Source organism: Ammospiza caudacuta, chromosome 3 (genome assembly GCF_027887145.1).
Source record: "Ammospiza caudacuta isolate bAmmCau1 chromosome 3, bAmmCau1.pri, whole genome shotgun sequence".
In the NCBI taxonomy this organism is placed as follows: Eukaryota; Metazoa; Chordata; class Aves; order Passeriformes; family Passerellidae; genus Ammospiza; species Ammospiza caudacuta.
The window spans coordinates 60,677,827-60,693,539 of NC_080595.1; the positions used below are offsets into that span (position 1 = coordinate 60,677,827).

At 43.1% G+C, this 15,713-nt stretch overlaps 1 long non-coding RNA gene across 1 annotated transcript; it reads right to left on the reverse strand.

Annotated features, from left to right (window-relative positions):
• Positions 1 to 3,431: 3,431 nt before the first annotated feature.
• On the reverse strand, positions 3,432 to 9,250 carry LOC131556328 (uncharacterized). The gene is made up of 3 exons (XR_009274607.1): positions 9,202 to 9,250; positions 7,155 to 7,237; positions 3,432 to 3,983 (listed from the first exon to the last, which is right to left on the reverse strand). It is a non-coding gene; the product is annotated as an uncharacterized LOC131556328 (long non-coding RNA).
• Between the last annotated feature and the right edge of the window lie 6,463 nt (positions 9,251 to 15,713).

A 15,713-nucleotide genomic window follows, 5' to 3' on the forward strand; every position in this document is an offset into this window, starting at 1 on the left:
ACTCTGGAACTCATCTGTCCTGTGCATGAAACATGCACAACTGACTCTGCCATGCCTACACAAGTGTGAGGATTTGCAAACCCACAGGCTCCCACAGCTGCCTGCAGTGCTCAAAATTTGCCCCCTCCCCTGGGATGCAGGACAGAAGCAGCTTGATGCAATTGTTCCACAGGGCCACTGGGTCATGGGAAGCAGTGCCACAGGAGACATGCTGGGCTCCTGGGCCTCCCTTGGGGTCCCACAGCCTGCAGAAGCTGGGCAGTCTCCAGGGATGGACTGGCTCTGGCTGCCCACTGAAGGGTGTCTGGGGGCTCTACAGCCAGGGGCACCCCTGTGAGGGGGGTGCTCTTGCTCCATGGCTTGCATTGGTGAATGTCCTAAATGTACCATAACACAAGAGTACTGCACGCTGACGGGGGAACAGAACTGCAACCAGAGCTCTTCCCAATTCCACAGGCACCTGTCTCCATCTTTAACTCCCAAGTGCTTGCACAGTCTGGCTGGCACCTCTGATTCTGCATCTGCTCCTAATGAACTTTCCCTCCTTTACTTGCATCCTTCCAGTGGTGCAACTGCTGAAGGAGGAGGAACAAATAGTGTCTGTCAGTGGCTGCTGGCTCATAGCGGGCTCAAATCGAGCAGGAGGGAGGGCTGTGGCTCCACAAAGCACCGCCCCATCCCCTTGCTGTGGGTAGTTCCCGAGGAAGACGTGCTTGCCTGTCTCATATTTCTATGAGTATTTGTGCTAGAGCAGTGGCCGTGAGCTCCTGGCACACATGCCAGGATCAGCAGCCTCATTGCTGCTGGGGCAGGAGGACCCTGACCCTGGGACTGGCTCAGCTGCTCAGAGCATGGTACTGATAACACAGAGCCTGTGGGTTCAGTCCCTGTGTGGGATATTTGCTTGAGAGTGGAACTCGATGATCCTTGTGGGTTCTTTCCAACTCAGGATATTCTGTGAATCTGTGAAACCTGGACCCCCCTTCTTGCAGTTTTTGGCCCCCACCACATCCCTATAACAGCAAGCACAGTTGGGAGAAAAAGTTGGATTTGGAAGGAATGGACAGGAATAGGTGACTGGGAGCTGGAGGTGATGTGAAAGGCTTTGCTAATGATGATCTGCAGGGAGAAAATAGTCAGGGAGAAAACAGGGAGAAAAGATCTCCAGTCTTTAGACGGGAGATTTTGGCACTTCAGCTGCACATAAGTTTCTCCTCGCTGAAGGTTTTTGCACATTCACCCTCTAATCTGCCACATTCACCACAAATCCCATCAGAGATGGAGCAATGGATGTGGATGTGTGGACCTGCCAACCTACAGGAAGGGTCAGTGTTTCTTTCCTGCTATTCTCCTTCTACAACTCTGAAGTTTGGAAATGAATGCAGTTTCCTCTGTAAGTATGGATTTCCCCTGACACCAACACTTTTTCCAGTGTAGGGATAGTGCTGGCTCTGTGTCTCATTGTCAGGCAGGCGTCCCAGAAAGCTGAATACATCCAAGGTTGCCCTACTCTGCCCCCAGCCTGTCACAGGTGCAGGAACCAGCCTGGACTGGTGCCAGTGCCCTCTGTGCTGGAGCTGGCTTCTCTGCCCCTTTTAGTCTGCTCAGCTGGCAGAGACTGGGAGGAAATTTCCCTTGGATCACTCTGGCAAAGACCCTGTGTGATTTTAATATTCTAGCCAGGGGCAGGGTGCCTACCTGGTAGGGAGGATTAAGAATTCCTTCCTTCACTCCTTATTCCTGCAATGCCCAAGCACCAGCTTCCTGTTCTGTAGCCACTTGTGCTTCATTTTTTTGAGATGTGAAATGCTATATCTTATATAAATTTTTAGTTTTAGTGGGTTTGGGTGTTTTTCCAAGAAATCACAAATTCATTGACAAATGGAGTTTTCACCACAAAAAATGGGACTATTTTTGAAAACAAAAAAAAGGTGAAGTTTACCTTTTTTCCCCTCAAAAACTTATTTCCCATACCAATGGCATAATGCTTGGTTTTGTCACACTGCAAATCTGACACCACCACCTGCCCCTGGTATCACCTCCCCCTCAAATCCACTTGTGCTGAAGACTATTACTCTTCTTGGGTAATACCATGTAGCAATTTGCTGTCTTTGTAGTCTTCAAAAATCTGAAAAACTCATCCATCTGCAGAGGGCATCCCTTCGAGAGGGTGTAACTAAACCTCTGGGTTTCCAACCCATCCTGGCTCTGCTTCTGTTCTCACCTTGCTCCCCATGTCTCATGCATTAAGGCTTTCTGCAGGGCTCTCTGAATGGTTTCCCCAATTCTCATCTTCTTTCATGCCCTGACAGAGAAGGAGGCCGGGGGTTTTGCACTGCTGGTGATGCTGAATGAAGCAGAAATGTACAGGAGCCTGAGAGGCAGCAATGCAGGAAGCCTTTGTTTCACAGGGGTTGTGAGTCTGACAGCACAGCAAAGATGAGGAAGTCATGGCACTGGCCACTATGGTGAGGTCAAGCCTTATTTGGAGGCCACTTTTAGACAGTGATGAACAAGATCAAACTGGAGAGAACTATGAGTGAGTTAAAAATTAGGTAATTACTGAAAATACTGATTGCATTGTTGCTCCCAGAGCCCTTAGCAAACAGTTTGAGACCGTAATTTCTTGAAATCCTCCATCCCACTGAAACCAAACTAATGTAAGATGCTTCTCCTCTTTTGAGGTATTTGATAAAGACCCAGGAAATATAACCATGTTGGCAAATACCAGAATTACAATGTGCTTCATCAGCTACTAGGTACTTAACATGGAAACCAATCTGATGAAATCGTAACTACCATCAAAGAAAAAAATCAACATCTGGATAAGGTCTTGTTTATCTAACTGAACAGTTTGTGATTTTTTAGAGAACACAAAGTCATTGATCAGTGATCTGTGTTTCTCTGTGTTAAAATGGTAATTAATGTACTGTGTTAATAGATAAATGTATAAAAGAATGTAAAGAAAACTCACAGTAGAATTCAATCTTTTTTGCCTTTTGCTATCTAGCAAAAGTAGTAGTTTGCTATATTTACATAGACTTGGAAAAGCACAAAGTACCAAGCATTTTTTACCCCATTTATGGTAGTACCAGCTGATAATGTTCAAGGTTTGGTGGGAATAGGTGCTACATCTTCCACAAGTCATGAACTTTGTTGTAATTTGCCTCCAAGGATCCAACTGAGGGTGCAGCACTGATCTCTCCAGCTCTGGTGGGATGATTTCAGTGGATTCTCTATATCCATCAAAGGGGAGAGCTTGGTTGTGCCCTGGTCTTGTGCTCCCTGAGGCTGTCTCAAGACAAGGGGACTTGGCCTCAATGCCTCTGTTGTGAGGAAGGGCTGAGCACTCAGCTTTGTCACTGTGACCTTCACCAGTGAGTCCTGGGTTATCTCCTGTCAACAAAGGTGAGCACCTTATCAGTCTGCTTTCAGAGACCTAGCAGTGAATGTGCAAGGGGATTTTTAGAGAATATAAGTAAGAATAAAACCCTACCATTGCTCTAAAAAAAAAATTGAGTTTGGGACAAAATCTTGATTTTGGTGCATTTGATTGCTGAGTTTTGAATAAAATGGCAGAAACCCTTTAGGCTGTTAAAATACTTATTTGTATACTCTATTTATTAAAAAAAAGACACAGAAAAAAATTTTACTACTAGGTGGCATTGATTTAAAACAATGAGTCAATCAGTATTATAATTCAAATTATTTGTCTTCTCTCATAACCAAAGTGGCTCAGAGGCATTTCCTAAGACTCCTGCGTTATGCTCATGGTGCCCACACCTCCCATCCCCATGTCTTCCTTGCTGGGGCTGAATGTGAGCCTTGTGGCAGCCTCATGCGGTTTTTGTTTCCTGTGAAGGAGGAACTGTGGGCACTGTGGGGTGCATTCTTGCTGTTACAGTTGTTTGAGGCTGCTCTGGTCTCCAGGGACTCGCAGGAGACAGCCACCTTCTTTCTCACACAGCTCCTGCTTGTCAGACCTGAAAAGTGAAGCAAATGGGATGCTGAAGGCTCCACTGGTTGTACAGGAATGGAAAGTCACAGACACACTTGTGAACTAGATTAAAGCCAAATAAGCAGGTTTATTAGTACCATTCCTGCACAAAAAGTGCTTGAATCCAGAATCCCCAAGGGCAGAAGAGATGCAAAGGAGAATATGCTGGCTTTCTTTTTTTTTTTTTTTTGCACTACACTGAAGTAAGATCATTAATGTGCTCAAGAAGGAATGCAGGACTAGAAGGGAGCTCTTTGCAAACCTGAATTTCTTGTTATTGCAATTAAAAAAAAAAAAAAAAACAAAAATCCCATCTTTAAGCTGACCATATTCTTTCCTGAAAGTATTCAGGATTTTGGATTTTCTGCCTCTTCTTATTCCAGGCTTACTGCAGAAGTCCTCTGGCACCAGATCAGTTTCCAGCCCAGTTTCACTGTCATGCTAGAGGTGATACACTCTTGTCAGCCAGGCCATGTCACTCTGACACTTCTAGATAATGTCCAACAGAAGTAATCATATCATTTCCTAACTGGAGGAAAAGACTGTGCTTCACAGGCAGCTTACCTCAGTTTTTCAGAACAAAAAGTGTAAGTCAACATTCAAAAAAGTGTCAGGCTGGGTCCTGCTCTCAGTTAAGCCAAAGGATGAGCTATGCTGGAGGCTTCAGTGGGAGGTGTTGTGGTAATTCAAATGTTTAAGATATTGTTAGACATAATTATTTTTGTCTCAAAAAGCACCAGCATGCCGCTTTTTGCAGATAATGGTACTTGTGCATGTGAAGAACTGCAGACATTCATGGCAGCTTCCATGCTCATGGTGAGGGGACCCCCAGCTAGTCCAGCTCCTGACTCCTTTGCCAAGTGTGTTAGTGGTGTTCCAAATCTGTAGATGAGCCATGGGGGAGGAAAGTGAAGGATAAAGCTGAGGCAGGTCACCACATGCCCTTGGACAAGCTCTGGGGCTGATTTTGTAATTGGAGGGACAGCATAATGCCTCCCAAAAGGTAGCATTTCTTCAGTGCTCAGTGTATCTAAAGGGTTAAGGTGACAGAGAAGGTTTTCTTTTCTGCCTAAATTAGGAAAGAGAAGAAATTTCTGAGATTCCACATTTTGAGCATATGTCTGTGTCCTGGAAGACCTCTAGCAAATAAAGACTTTACATAAACAATTGGACAAAAATAAATTTTCTCCCTGAGGTAGAAGGAGCACATGGTAAGAGGGGGTGAAGGCAGCCCCCTGGAGCCAGTGGGTGAGTTTGAAATGAACATGTAGACTGAGAAGAACTTTAATTGCTGGTGGTGTGACAGGAGATGGGTCTGAAGCAGGTTATGATCAGACTAGTGAGTAGAAATGCAGAGAGCATGAGGCAGGGAAATGCTGAAGATGCCTGCACTCTCCACACTCTCCATATTGGTTTTACTCATGCTTTGATGGCTCTGTCTGCACTGAAGTTAAGGAAAAAGTCCCATACCTCTTTACCTCTGAGTTTTTTAATTTTGGATCATTCTTCTTTCCATTTTCCCTCTCAAGTCTTGTCTGGTACTTCAGGCTTTCAAAAGAAGAAAGTGAACACCTCAAGGGAGAGCTGCAGAAATGATGAGAGAAAGGACAGGGCAGGAAAAAAAAAGCCATAAAGAAGGAAGAGGGAAATAGAAACACCCAAAGCTGTGGACACAGGAGTAATATGGTGGACGAAGGAGGCAGAAGAGTAATTTCAGTACTGCTTATTTTGCTCCTTCTGCTTGGTCCAGTTCAACACAGGGCTGAAAGCTTGCAGCCAATGGAATGGCAGAAATACTATTTTAAGGTCTGTTTTCAAATCAGCTGTTGAGCAGTCGATTCAGCACCCCAGGCCTTTGCCTAGCCCCAGGAGAACATCTCTACAGCCATCAGATTGTGCAGCTATCCAAGAGCAGAAAAGACCAGGGCAGACACCCAAAAAAATAAATGCTTTCCCTCCTTTCCCCAGAAGTGTTTCCAAATCCTCATCTGAGCTTGGCTTTGATATACGAGAAAGAAATGACCCTAGAAGAGAGGGGCCAAGTGTGCCTATTCCAGAGAATTCTGACTCTTAGGCAATATTTTCTATGGAAAGAAAGGCTTTGAAGTGCACAAACACATAATTTGCCTTGTGGTGCTACAACAGCCATGTCAGAGGGCGATACCAGGGGGTGATGTGCCTGTGGTATGATGGTGTATTTGAGACGTGTGAGGAACAAGAGAGAATATGAGTATTGCCAGTCACAGACCATGCCAGTTACTGCAGTGGGTAAGTGCTCTTTGCTGTGAATTGGGGCAGAGACTGTATCTCCTCTTGCATTAACCTAAAGCCTGTTCTTGGAAGCCAGAAGGGATAATTAGGCTTAATCAATCACATGTTTCCCACCAGGGAAGTCTGTTTCACCACTGACACGAGGGGATGAATGCTTGAACAGCCTGGCCTTGTTTTGCCTGGCACAATGTTCCTTCAGGAATCACACACCTACAGTTTAATGATCATCCCAAGAAAGATTTACATTTGCAATTATGGAACAGGCAGCACCACCCCTCAGCTGTTTCTTCCCAGCTGATGAAAATGTGAAGACTGAAGAATTTAAGCCTTGTTTGAATAAAGTGCCTGAACAGAAGCTAGAATTTAGGTGGCATTTAAGACATGTTCTCATTCCATCCTGACTTGAGCTTGCCCTTCAGTAGAGTTTGTGTTTTATATACCATACAAAGCCTTTGTATTCAGAGCCTGCACCCTGATCCCATCCTGAGGTGCAGATAGCCACTTGCTTAAGTAGCTGAGAGGATGCAAGAAGCCCTTGTAAAACTAGTTAGCTGGGATCAGGCAGCACCTGGGGCTCATTCCCTGGTTTTGGGCTCACATATGCTGTAGTGTAGTTAAGCTCTGCCAAAACAGAATTAGTATATGCCCACTGAGACTATCACAGGTGATAGCAACAAAAACCACCCCACATTTACAGATTCTGGCCAGCATCTATTAATATTGCCTCCTCTGTCCCAGCAGGGTCACCAAACCAACAGCCATGGTGCAGACACACAGACTCCAGTGGCTCATCTGCCATGTGAGGGGTGAGCCCCACTGCCATGCCATCCTGATGGTGCTGCAGGAGGCTCTGCTTCAGGACTCTGTCACCAGAGCTACCTCCCACCTCTGGATGCTGGCACTCCATCTCTGTGCAGGGTCAAAAGACAGCTCTGATTCTGGTCTTCAGCCATCACAATGTCTCCAAAACTTTCCAGTGAAAAAAAGAGAGACAGATTATCAGGTTATTTTACAAATCTCTTAATCTATTTTTTTCCTCTGACTCATATGGCTTATACACAATCAACTGTATTCTAGTCTCTTGCTGATTCTTCCTTCCCTCATCTCTATCCCTCAAAAAATACCCCAATGCCAGAAACCAAGCCTTTCTTCACCTGTTTAATTTTGGTAAGATATAAATATTATGCATATTATGTACTACACAGTCACCTGGGTGATTGCTACACTTGGCCTGCTGAGGAGGAGCTGTATAGCTCTGTGGCTGACACCTCTCATCTCCTTCCATTGATCCCTAGTTGGAGGAGGACTAGGAAATAGCTTTGCTAAGAATATGTCTCAGATTAGAGTCTGATCTCTCTGTACCACAGCAGAACAATCCACATAACACAGTTGCAGAAAACTTATTAAGTGTATTTAAGTGTGCCCTGAGTCATGCTTGTAAACTCTGCTTGTCCACCTCCCTGCAAACGTGGATTTGTCAGTGGGAATGTGGGTGCACGTAAACCACAACAAGGCATTAAGAGATTAAGCCAGGATCAGAGAGAGAGAAAATAAAATATACTGAGAAAGAGAAACAGGATAGATGATACAGAGCCACCAGCCTTCAGTCTTTTTTGTGTAGGTGCCTTGTGAGCAGTGAAAGTGCAGTCAAAGTGCTTTGTTGCCAGGGCTATGTCCCGTGGGACTGTGTTGGCCTGGGGGTATAGGTGATATTTTCACCCCCAACAAAGGGGAGGAATGATGAGGAGGACTCCATCTTATCAGAAGGCTAATTAATTACTATATTATTCTATACTATATTACATTACATCTAAACTGACTCTGCCAAGCACTGAGCTGCACTCCACTGCCCAGCATCTCGTGACTGTCAGCCAACAGTCCCGACACACACACAGATTCAATTGGCCAGTGAACCAAAACACTCACACCAGAATCCAATTATCAATTCCCTTCAGGTAAACAGTCTTCCATGATGCACTCCACTTGTGAGCAAACACAGGAGCAGTAAATGAGATAAGAATTGTTTTTTTGTTCTCTGAGTTTCAGAGAATGTGAAACCCAGAAACATTATTGGGAAGAATTGTGCCTTGCTTTTCTCTGTGAAGAGAAATATGGTGACACAGGGGCTGCTGGTAACCTGAACATTTCTACACTGCACAGCTGTATCAGGCCCTCTCCATCCCACTGTGGGTGCACAAGCAGACACAGCTGCCCTCCTGGGACATGCCCTGGAGCCCCACCTGCATCTGCCTCCCCTGTGATCAGCAACACTTACTGCATGGCTAAGAGCCACACGAGATGCTGGTGTGCTGTTCATGGGGCAAGGAAAGTCATGGGTGCTTGCCATCAAAAGGTAAAGGCAAAGTATGACCAGGAATAAAAAAATTAGTCCTGGGAAATGTATTCAGCAGTAAATAGAGGGAGCAGTAGCCCCTGGAACATCTAAATTCAAGGAAAATATTTTCTATTAATTAAAGAAACTAGAAACTTCAGCTGACTCAACATATTTTAGTTGTTGAAGTCCCTGTTAAGGAAAGAGAAAACAGTGGTGTCTTTAATCCCTCCAGCTCAGAGGAAGAAGGAAATTTATGTTTTAATCCAGGAGGAAAAAGTGGAATGCCTAAAACCACAAAATTTCAGGTTCTTAATCTGCAATTCAGTTGGTTGTTGTCCACAACACAGCTTATGTAGTGTTATCTCAACTCTGCAGGGCAAATACTTTGTTACCAAATCAAACTATGAATAAAAGAGGACAAGTCAATGCTGTTTCTGAAAGCAAACTGATAACACAACCAATATAGGTGTTTATGCTGGAACTTTGGCAAGATGTACTACTACATCACTGTAGGAGACAGAAATCCTGAACTTGAAGTCCTCCAGAACAGCCTTTTTTCATGGGCAGTGTTGGCATTTTATTGCAAATGTTCCCATACCTTCTCAGTGATTTCTCACATGTAGGTCCTCACAGCACAGCCAACAAACTCCAATGCTCTCCTCACCCAGCTAACCCACCCTTTTGTAGCACTCTGCTTCTTATTGGACCCAGCTGTGGCCTGTCAAGGGCAGGCCTGTACCTAATCTTTGGTGATTAGCACAGCTGCAACTCCTCAGGGGTAAGATTGCCTTCTGCACTATTCTCCTACATTCTATCCCTCCACAGTGCAGGGCCTGAATTATGACCTGGTTTAATGACATGGATTTCTATGTGATGACTACCACAGCTTAGCATCTAGTCCCATTTCTGTCAAAGGTATAAAGGTGAAAGTTGAAAAAGGTGAAAATATGTAAAGAAAAAGCCAAGACCCCTTGCTTTTCCTGTAAGAGGCTCTAACTAATTTCTTATTGTTCTTGTGAGGTTGAAGCAGTCGGTAAATTCCTTGTATTTTTAGTATTTCTATTACTGTGTTAGATAAGTGTCTCACAGATTTGAAGCTGGCCTCCCAGTGCTCCCATGCTACTCCCATTTTGCAGAGGAGGAATTTTGATGATGTTGAGGCAGTCTGAAACAGAGTAATCCCAGGCCTCATGATTTCTACCCTCAGAGTCATTGTCCTGTACTCTTGCTACACCTTAACAATTTCACTTTTTAGAAAATATAATGGCCTTCTTTATATTTTAGGACTCTAGACCCACCCCATGTATATATGCACACTTGATAGAAGAGACAGTTCAGTGTTTTCATTCAGTGACCTTCTGACTTCATGCAGTAAACCCACTGCATGAGCTTGTTTTGCACTTGTGTTCAAGATACATCACCTTGAAAAATAAAAATTATCTCAGAGTCTATGTTTTGTCTTTGGAAAGAGACGGGTATTAGAGGCAATTTAGAAATAATAGAAGAACTTTACTCAAAGGAAAATGTTTGGCTTCTTCATTTTAGAGTCTTCATTTAAAAATTCAGCATTTGGGAAAAATCCTAAAGCAGGAGGAAATATTTTCCTTCTGCAATGATATTTTGATGCACTGTGCTCTGGTTCTTCTCTATTAGTCATGCTCCCAGCTGGAGGCTAAGAGAAAAGAGAATTGTAATACAAAGTCATATTCCATGGTGCACTGTGGGAGGTTCTGTTCAAAAAGGAGAAATGAGACATGAGAAAACTGGGCTACAGTTTCCCTGCAAAACCACAATGTGATATACACACCCCCATCACAACAATGAAATTTTGATTTTTAAAATAATGAATTAATTCATGGGCCTTTAGACCACTTTTACAGTTCTTGTGGAAATTCCTTCTTTAAGCCCCACCAACACATAGTAATACACACCTCATTCAGGCATGTCATAATAAAGCTCTTGTTGTTTGCTGCTTATTATCTAACTACAGTCATACACAGTAGTTCCATTTTCAGCATGTTATTAGATGACTTGCAAAGATGTTGCCCTAAGGAACAGACCAATCCTGGCTGATTCCAAAGAGTGTCCAGAAAGGGCTGTTAACAATTCCTGTGTCATCTACATTTTTTTTTAACTCCTGGTGCCTCCATACACGAGTTATCATCCTTTTAAACAATTTTCCAGTACAAGGAATCCTCAGCAGTATAGCAATTTCTCTTGTGCAGAGAACAAGGAGACAGGTGAGCCATCAGACTTCAGGTGAAAAATCCTGAGTGTTCAGTGAACTGACCACAAGAGACACAGGTTTCACAATACCATGCATCAAGCATCTTACTTAACTACCTACTCCTGCAGTACTGAGGGCAAATAAAGAATAATGGCTAATTTATGGGAGGCTGGAAGTGCATGCAAATGATAAATACACGATGCAGATTAAAAGACAAGAGACAGATTAGTACATTCAAGATTAAAGATTATTTCAGGGTGATCTTTCTTACAAGGGTGGGCACTTGACAGACACAACTCAGTCTGACAAGCTACACTTTTTCAAGAAGAATTTGGATATATGTTGCTGGGAACATCCAGAAACAACGTGTGTTGAAAGAGAGAGCACCATGGTATCAGACCCTTCTTTCATTAACTTGATCAATAATACAAAATGTCTTACTCTATATGCACTACTGGCTAATCAGCATTCAGAGCTTTCCTTCCAGCATTTTATCATGGGAAGCTCTGACTCATCTCTATCATGCCTCAGTCACATTTTCTAACTGCAACTTCTTCTTTGCACAACTAAAGCTAGAGTGGTTTAAACCGCCTGTACTAATCATACACGCCAGGTTATTGCTGCCGTTCTTACCCAATTGTCTCCCCAGTGGTTTCCTGCCTTGTTTTGCATATAGAAAATGAAAATGTAGAGAGAAAATGCTGTTTCCTGTATTGTCTTGCACTGCACAGCAGTGGCGGCCCCCACGTTTGGTTGCTGTTGGGCTGCCAGCAGACAGGTGCAGGGTATCTTCTCTTTTGATGCGTGATGACCCTGGGTTTGGTGCAAGCATTTGTGCCATCAATGATCAGAACAAGAGGGAAATAAGTCTGAGAATGATTTTAGCAGGGGTAGATTTCCACTGGGGACAGACTGCACTGTCTTCAAGGTAAGAACAACCACCTGCTATTCATGCTACGGCTGAAGGCAGGTCTGCAGACTGGGGAGCCTCTGGAACCCAAGGATACAGGGGATAAAGATGGGCATTAGGAAACAATTATTTTGTATTATATTATTATTATAGTATTATTATTATATTGTATATATATAGTATATAGTATACTATATATATATATATACTATATAGTATATATGTATATAGTATATATGTATATATACTATATAGTGTATATATATACTATAGCATATAGTATATATATAGTATATATAGTGTATATATATACTATAGCATATAGTATATATATAGTATATATAGTGTATATATAATATATATAATTATATATTATATTATTTTGTATATACAATTATTTTGTATTCATTTTCCCCAGCTCACAGCAACACCAAGAGCTCCTCACTTGTTATGATATTCTCTCTGATTTGGGAAACTCCCTGCAATTTACTCTGGCTGCTTTCTCACCAGCTGTGACGTGACACAGAGGTATGAGCTCAGATCCAGAGCACCATGTGTGCTGCCACCCAGGTGGGTAAACACGGACACCTGCTATTGTGTGAATAGGTCTGTACAGCTTCCATAGCCAAACTGGCCAATTTCCCCTCTGGCTGTGGGAAGAGGAGCCAGCTGTATTCCCCCAAAATTCAGCAGCCATGTTGGTGAGCAGCACACGCCCTGCCCCGAGGCTGCTGAGCTGGAGCTCTGCTCCGGCTGCTGCTGGCATCACCCCTGAGTGCCGAGCCCTGGCTTGCCACCCAGAGCTGTGCTGGTCAGAAAAATGAAGGTGTGGCTCAAGTCAGGAGCAGGAACATCTCCAAATCCTCCCTTGCTCATGAGACAGTCAGTCCATAAAGTTAACACATAAACAAGTCCTCTAACCTTCTACCAGCCTGGGCAACACCACCAGAATAATTGCCAGACACTTCACTTTGCTTCCAGAGATCTGCTCACCAGCTTGGGGCTTGCCTGGCCCTACCTCTTTTCTGCTATTAATTACCCTTTTCTCATCAGCATTTTCAGAGCAGAACCTAAAATTCATGAATCATTCAAAATTATCTCTGACAAAGAATAGACAAGTAATCTGAAAACAGCCTCGCCAAACTATTTTAGGAGACTATAGGGTTCCAACACCAACTATAAACTGCTCCATCTCTCACTATATGCTTTATTATTTCTTCAGATAAGGTTCTTCCCTGTTTCCCACAGTAGACTTGGCTTTCAGGCCCTAAATCCACTTTCATAAACATAACGTGGTGGGTCTTAACCACCCACAAAATAATACGATTAATTCACCTCAACCAACTTTAGCTGTCAAAATTTCTCAGTAGGATTGCAGGATTAAGCAGGAACCCTTGATTCAGAGCCTGCTATTCCATACTGTTCTCATGAAAACACAATCCTGTTATTGCCACTAATAGGATTTTAAAATTGGCCTTACAGCAACTGAGCAGCCACCAAGAAGTCTTCTGCCTCACACCAATTCCAGACTTAGTCATCTTTGTCTTATGTTTTCTAGAATTTTAACTCCTACCATAACCTTACTTTTAGCTGTTAACAGATGACCTGTGTTGGCTTCAAAGTTTGCTGGTGACATATATTTCCACCTTGTTTTGCAGAAAGCAGCACTAAAGCCAGCTTTCATGCCCGTTGCCTATAAAACACAATCCATCAGTTACCACCCTTCAGGGAGCTGGTATATGCTAGGATCATGGCTGGTAGAAGTGGGATAAAAGATGTCCAGCAAGTTCTGTGGTGAATTTTAGGTTAACCTTAATTCTTAAGTTTCCCCACACCTAACTCCTACTTTAATGACACTCTCACATCACCTACTGAGGAGTATCCATAAGTCATCATGGCTCTTCCAGTCTCTGTGAGACTTAAGGGGCCTTAAAACTCTTAGGATCCATGCATTTTGTAGTCACAGAATGGCTTGTGTTGGAAGGGACCTTAAAGATCACCCAGTTCTCATCTCCTTGCCATGGGGAGGGACACCTTCCTGTACATCAGGTTGCTCAGAGCCCTGGCCAACCTGGTCTGGAACACTTCCAGGCTTGGGCATCCACAGCTTCTCTGGGAAAGTCATTCCAGTGCGTCACCACCCTCACAGTAAAGAATGTTTTCCTAATATCTGATCTAAAACCACTCTCAGTTCAAAGCCATTTCCCTTTGTCCTGTCACTACATACCCTTGTAAGAAGTCCCTCTCCAGCTTGTTCTCAGTGTGTCCCATATCCTCTGTTTGCACTCTAAATCCCCCTGTTGACTTTTTGGCCCTCTTACAACCCCTGTTTCTCAGTGTGCCCTTCAGCTCTCTGTTAATGGTTTGCACCCAGATCTTCAGTCCACACTCTGAAACACAAGCCCAACTCCTACCCTTTGTTAGAACTGAATAATTAAGGAATGAATTCCAGCTGGAAAGTGGTTATGACTGAATGACCATCAGGAAAAACTGCACTTCCTGAAAGTACTATCAAAGCTCATCCATGAAGGGTTTTGGTGATGGCTCATGTAAGTATAAAGTGGGAGACATGACCCCTGGGTACACAGAGGCTTTTTTACCACCTGTACCAACCACAAAACCCCCTCTAATCTGGTTTATAAATCCTAGGTTGTTGGGTTGTGTTCAATGAACAAGTTAGAAGTTCTGTACAGGTTACCTTCTGTTTCCAGGAACTGGAGATGGGAGAATATGAAATTATTCAAAGACTCTAAGAAAAATGATAAAAGGCATCACTACTAGCTTCCTACATACAGGATACTTGCAAGTGTTAGTCCATTCAGTTTACATCCACTGCTCTGTCCCACCAAGTTAGGGTCAGAGAGAAAGATTTTAGGATAAATTATCATTCATGTGACATCTTGCTGTATATTCAGTTTAGACCAAAATTACAAGAGTTTCCATATTGCCCATCATGTCTTTACTGTCAGTACTAATTTCTGGTCCCAACATCAGTTCAAGTTCCTCATTGTGCTATTGTAGGCCCCTTGTTCATATCTGAATACTTAAACTGATTCAGAAATAGCTGGTCCAACTTTTGGCAGCATCTGATATAAAGATTGCTATTCAACCTTCCTCTTACTCCCAAAATCACCAAGGGTAAGGTGTGTTTGACCCATTTCCTCAAGACCAGGTCTCACTCTGGCGCCCTGGCCATGTGGATGGTGACTGAGGGTGCTACAGGGATCAGTCATGCAGGAGGGGCTGTGTGCCTGAGGAGATCTCACAATCCAGCTGCCTCTGGGAGACTGGGAAGTCAGGGCATTTCCAACTTTGGACTGCAGTGGGCTGCAAACACAAGTACCTGGTCAATCTTGACATGTTAACATATTCCTGTGATTACTCTCTCATTACTTGTATGCATATTTCCTTTTTGGGGAAAGGCGCAGGTTTTTTCCTTTTTCAGACATAGCTTGAAATTTTTGGTCCCATAGGTGTGAAATGTAAGGTAGGTTACAAGTTAAGCCAATAAAAAACAGTTAAAAGTTGTTTTATTTCACTCTGTTCCCTTCCTAACTTTATTCTGACCCTCCCTTTGGGGTCATTTATTTCTCACATTAGTTAGTTGCTCTTCCCGTTTGGGGATTTGGTAGTTTTAGTGAAACATTTAAAGGAGAAGACCAAGCAAACTCTCTCCTTATTTGGCTAAGAATGTTTGTTCTGCTAATATCTGAATGTAAAAACAACCTAATACTTGGGACAAAAGCAGGGGGTATCCTCAGGAGACTTTTCAATCTCCTAGTTTTGTTTGAACTTTTCAGGGGAGACTGTTTAAATCTCATTAAAAGATTTTTGTGTTTGGTTGGTTTTATTGTTTTTTTTTAAAGAATAATCTCAAGATATAGATTTTACCTAGAGGAATGGATGTGTGAGACTAACACAATGATGGACTATTTACTTTGCTCTGTGACTTTTTCCTTTCCTTTCCTTTCCT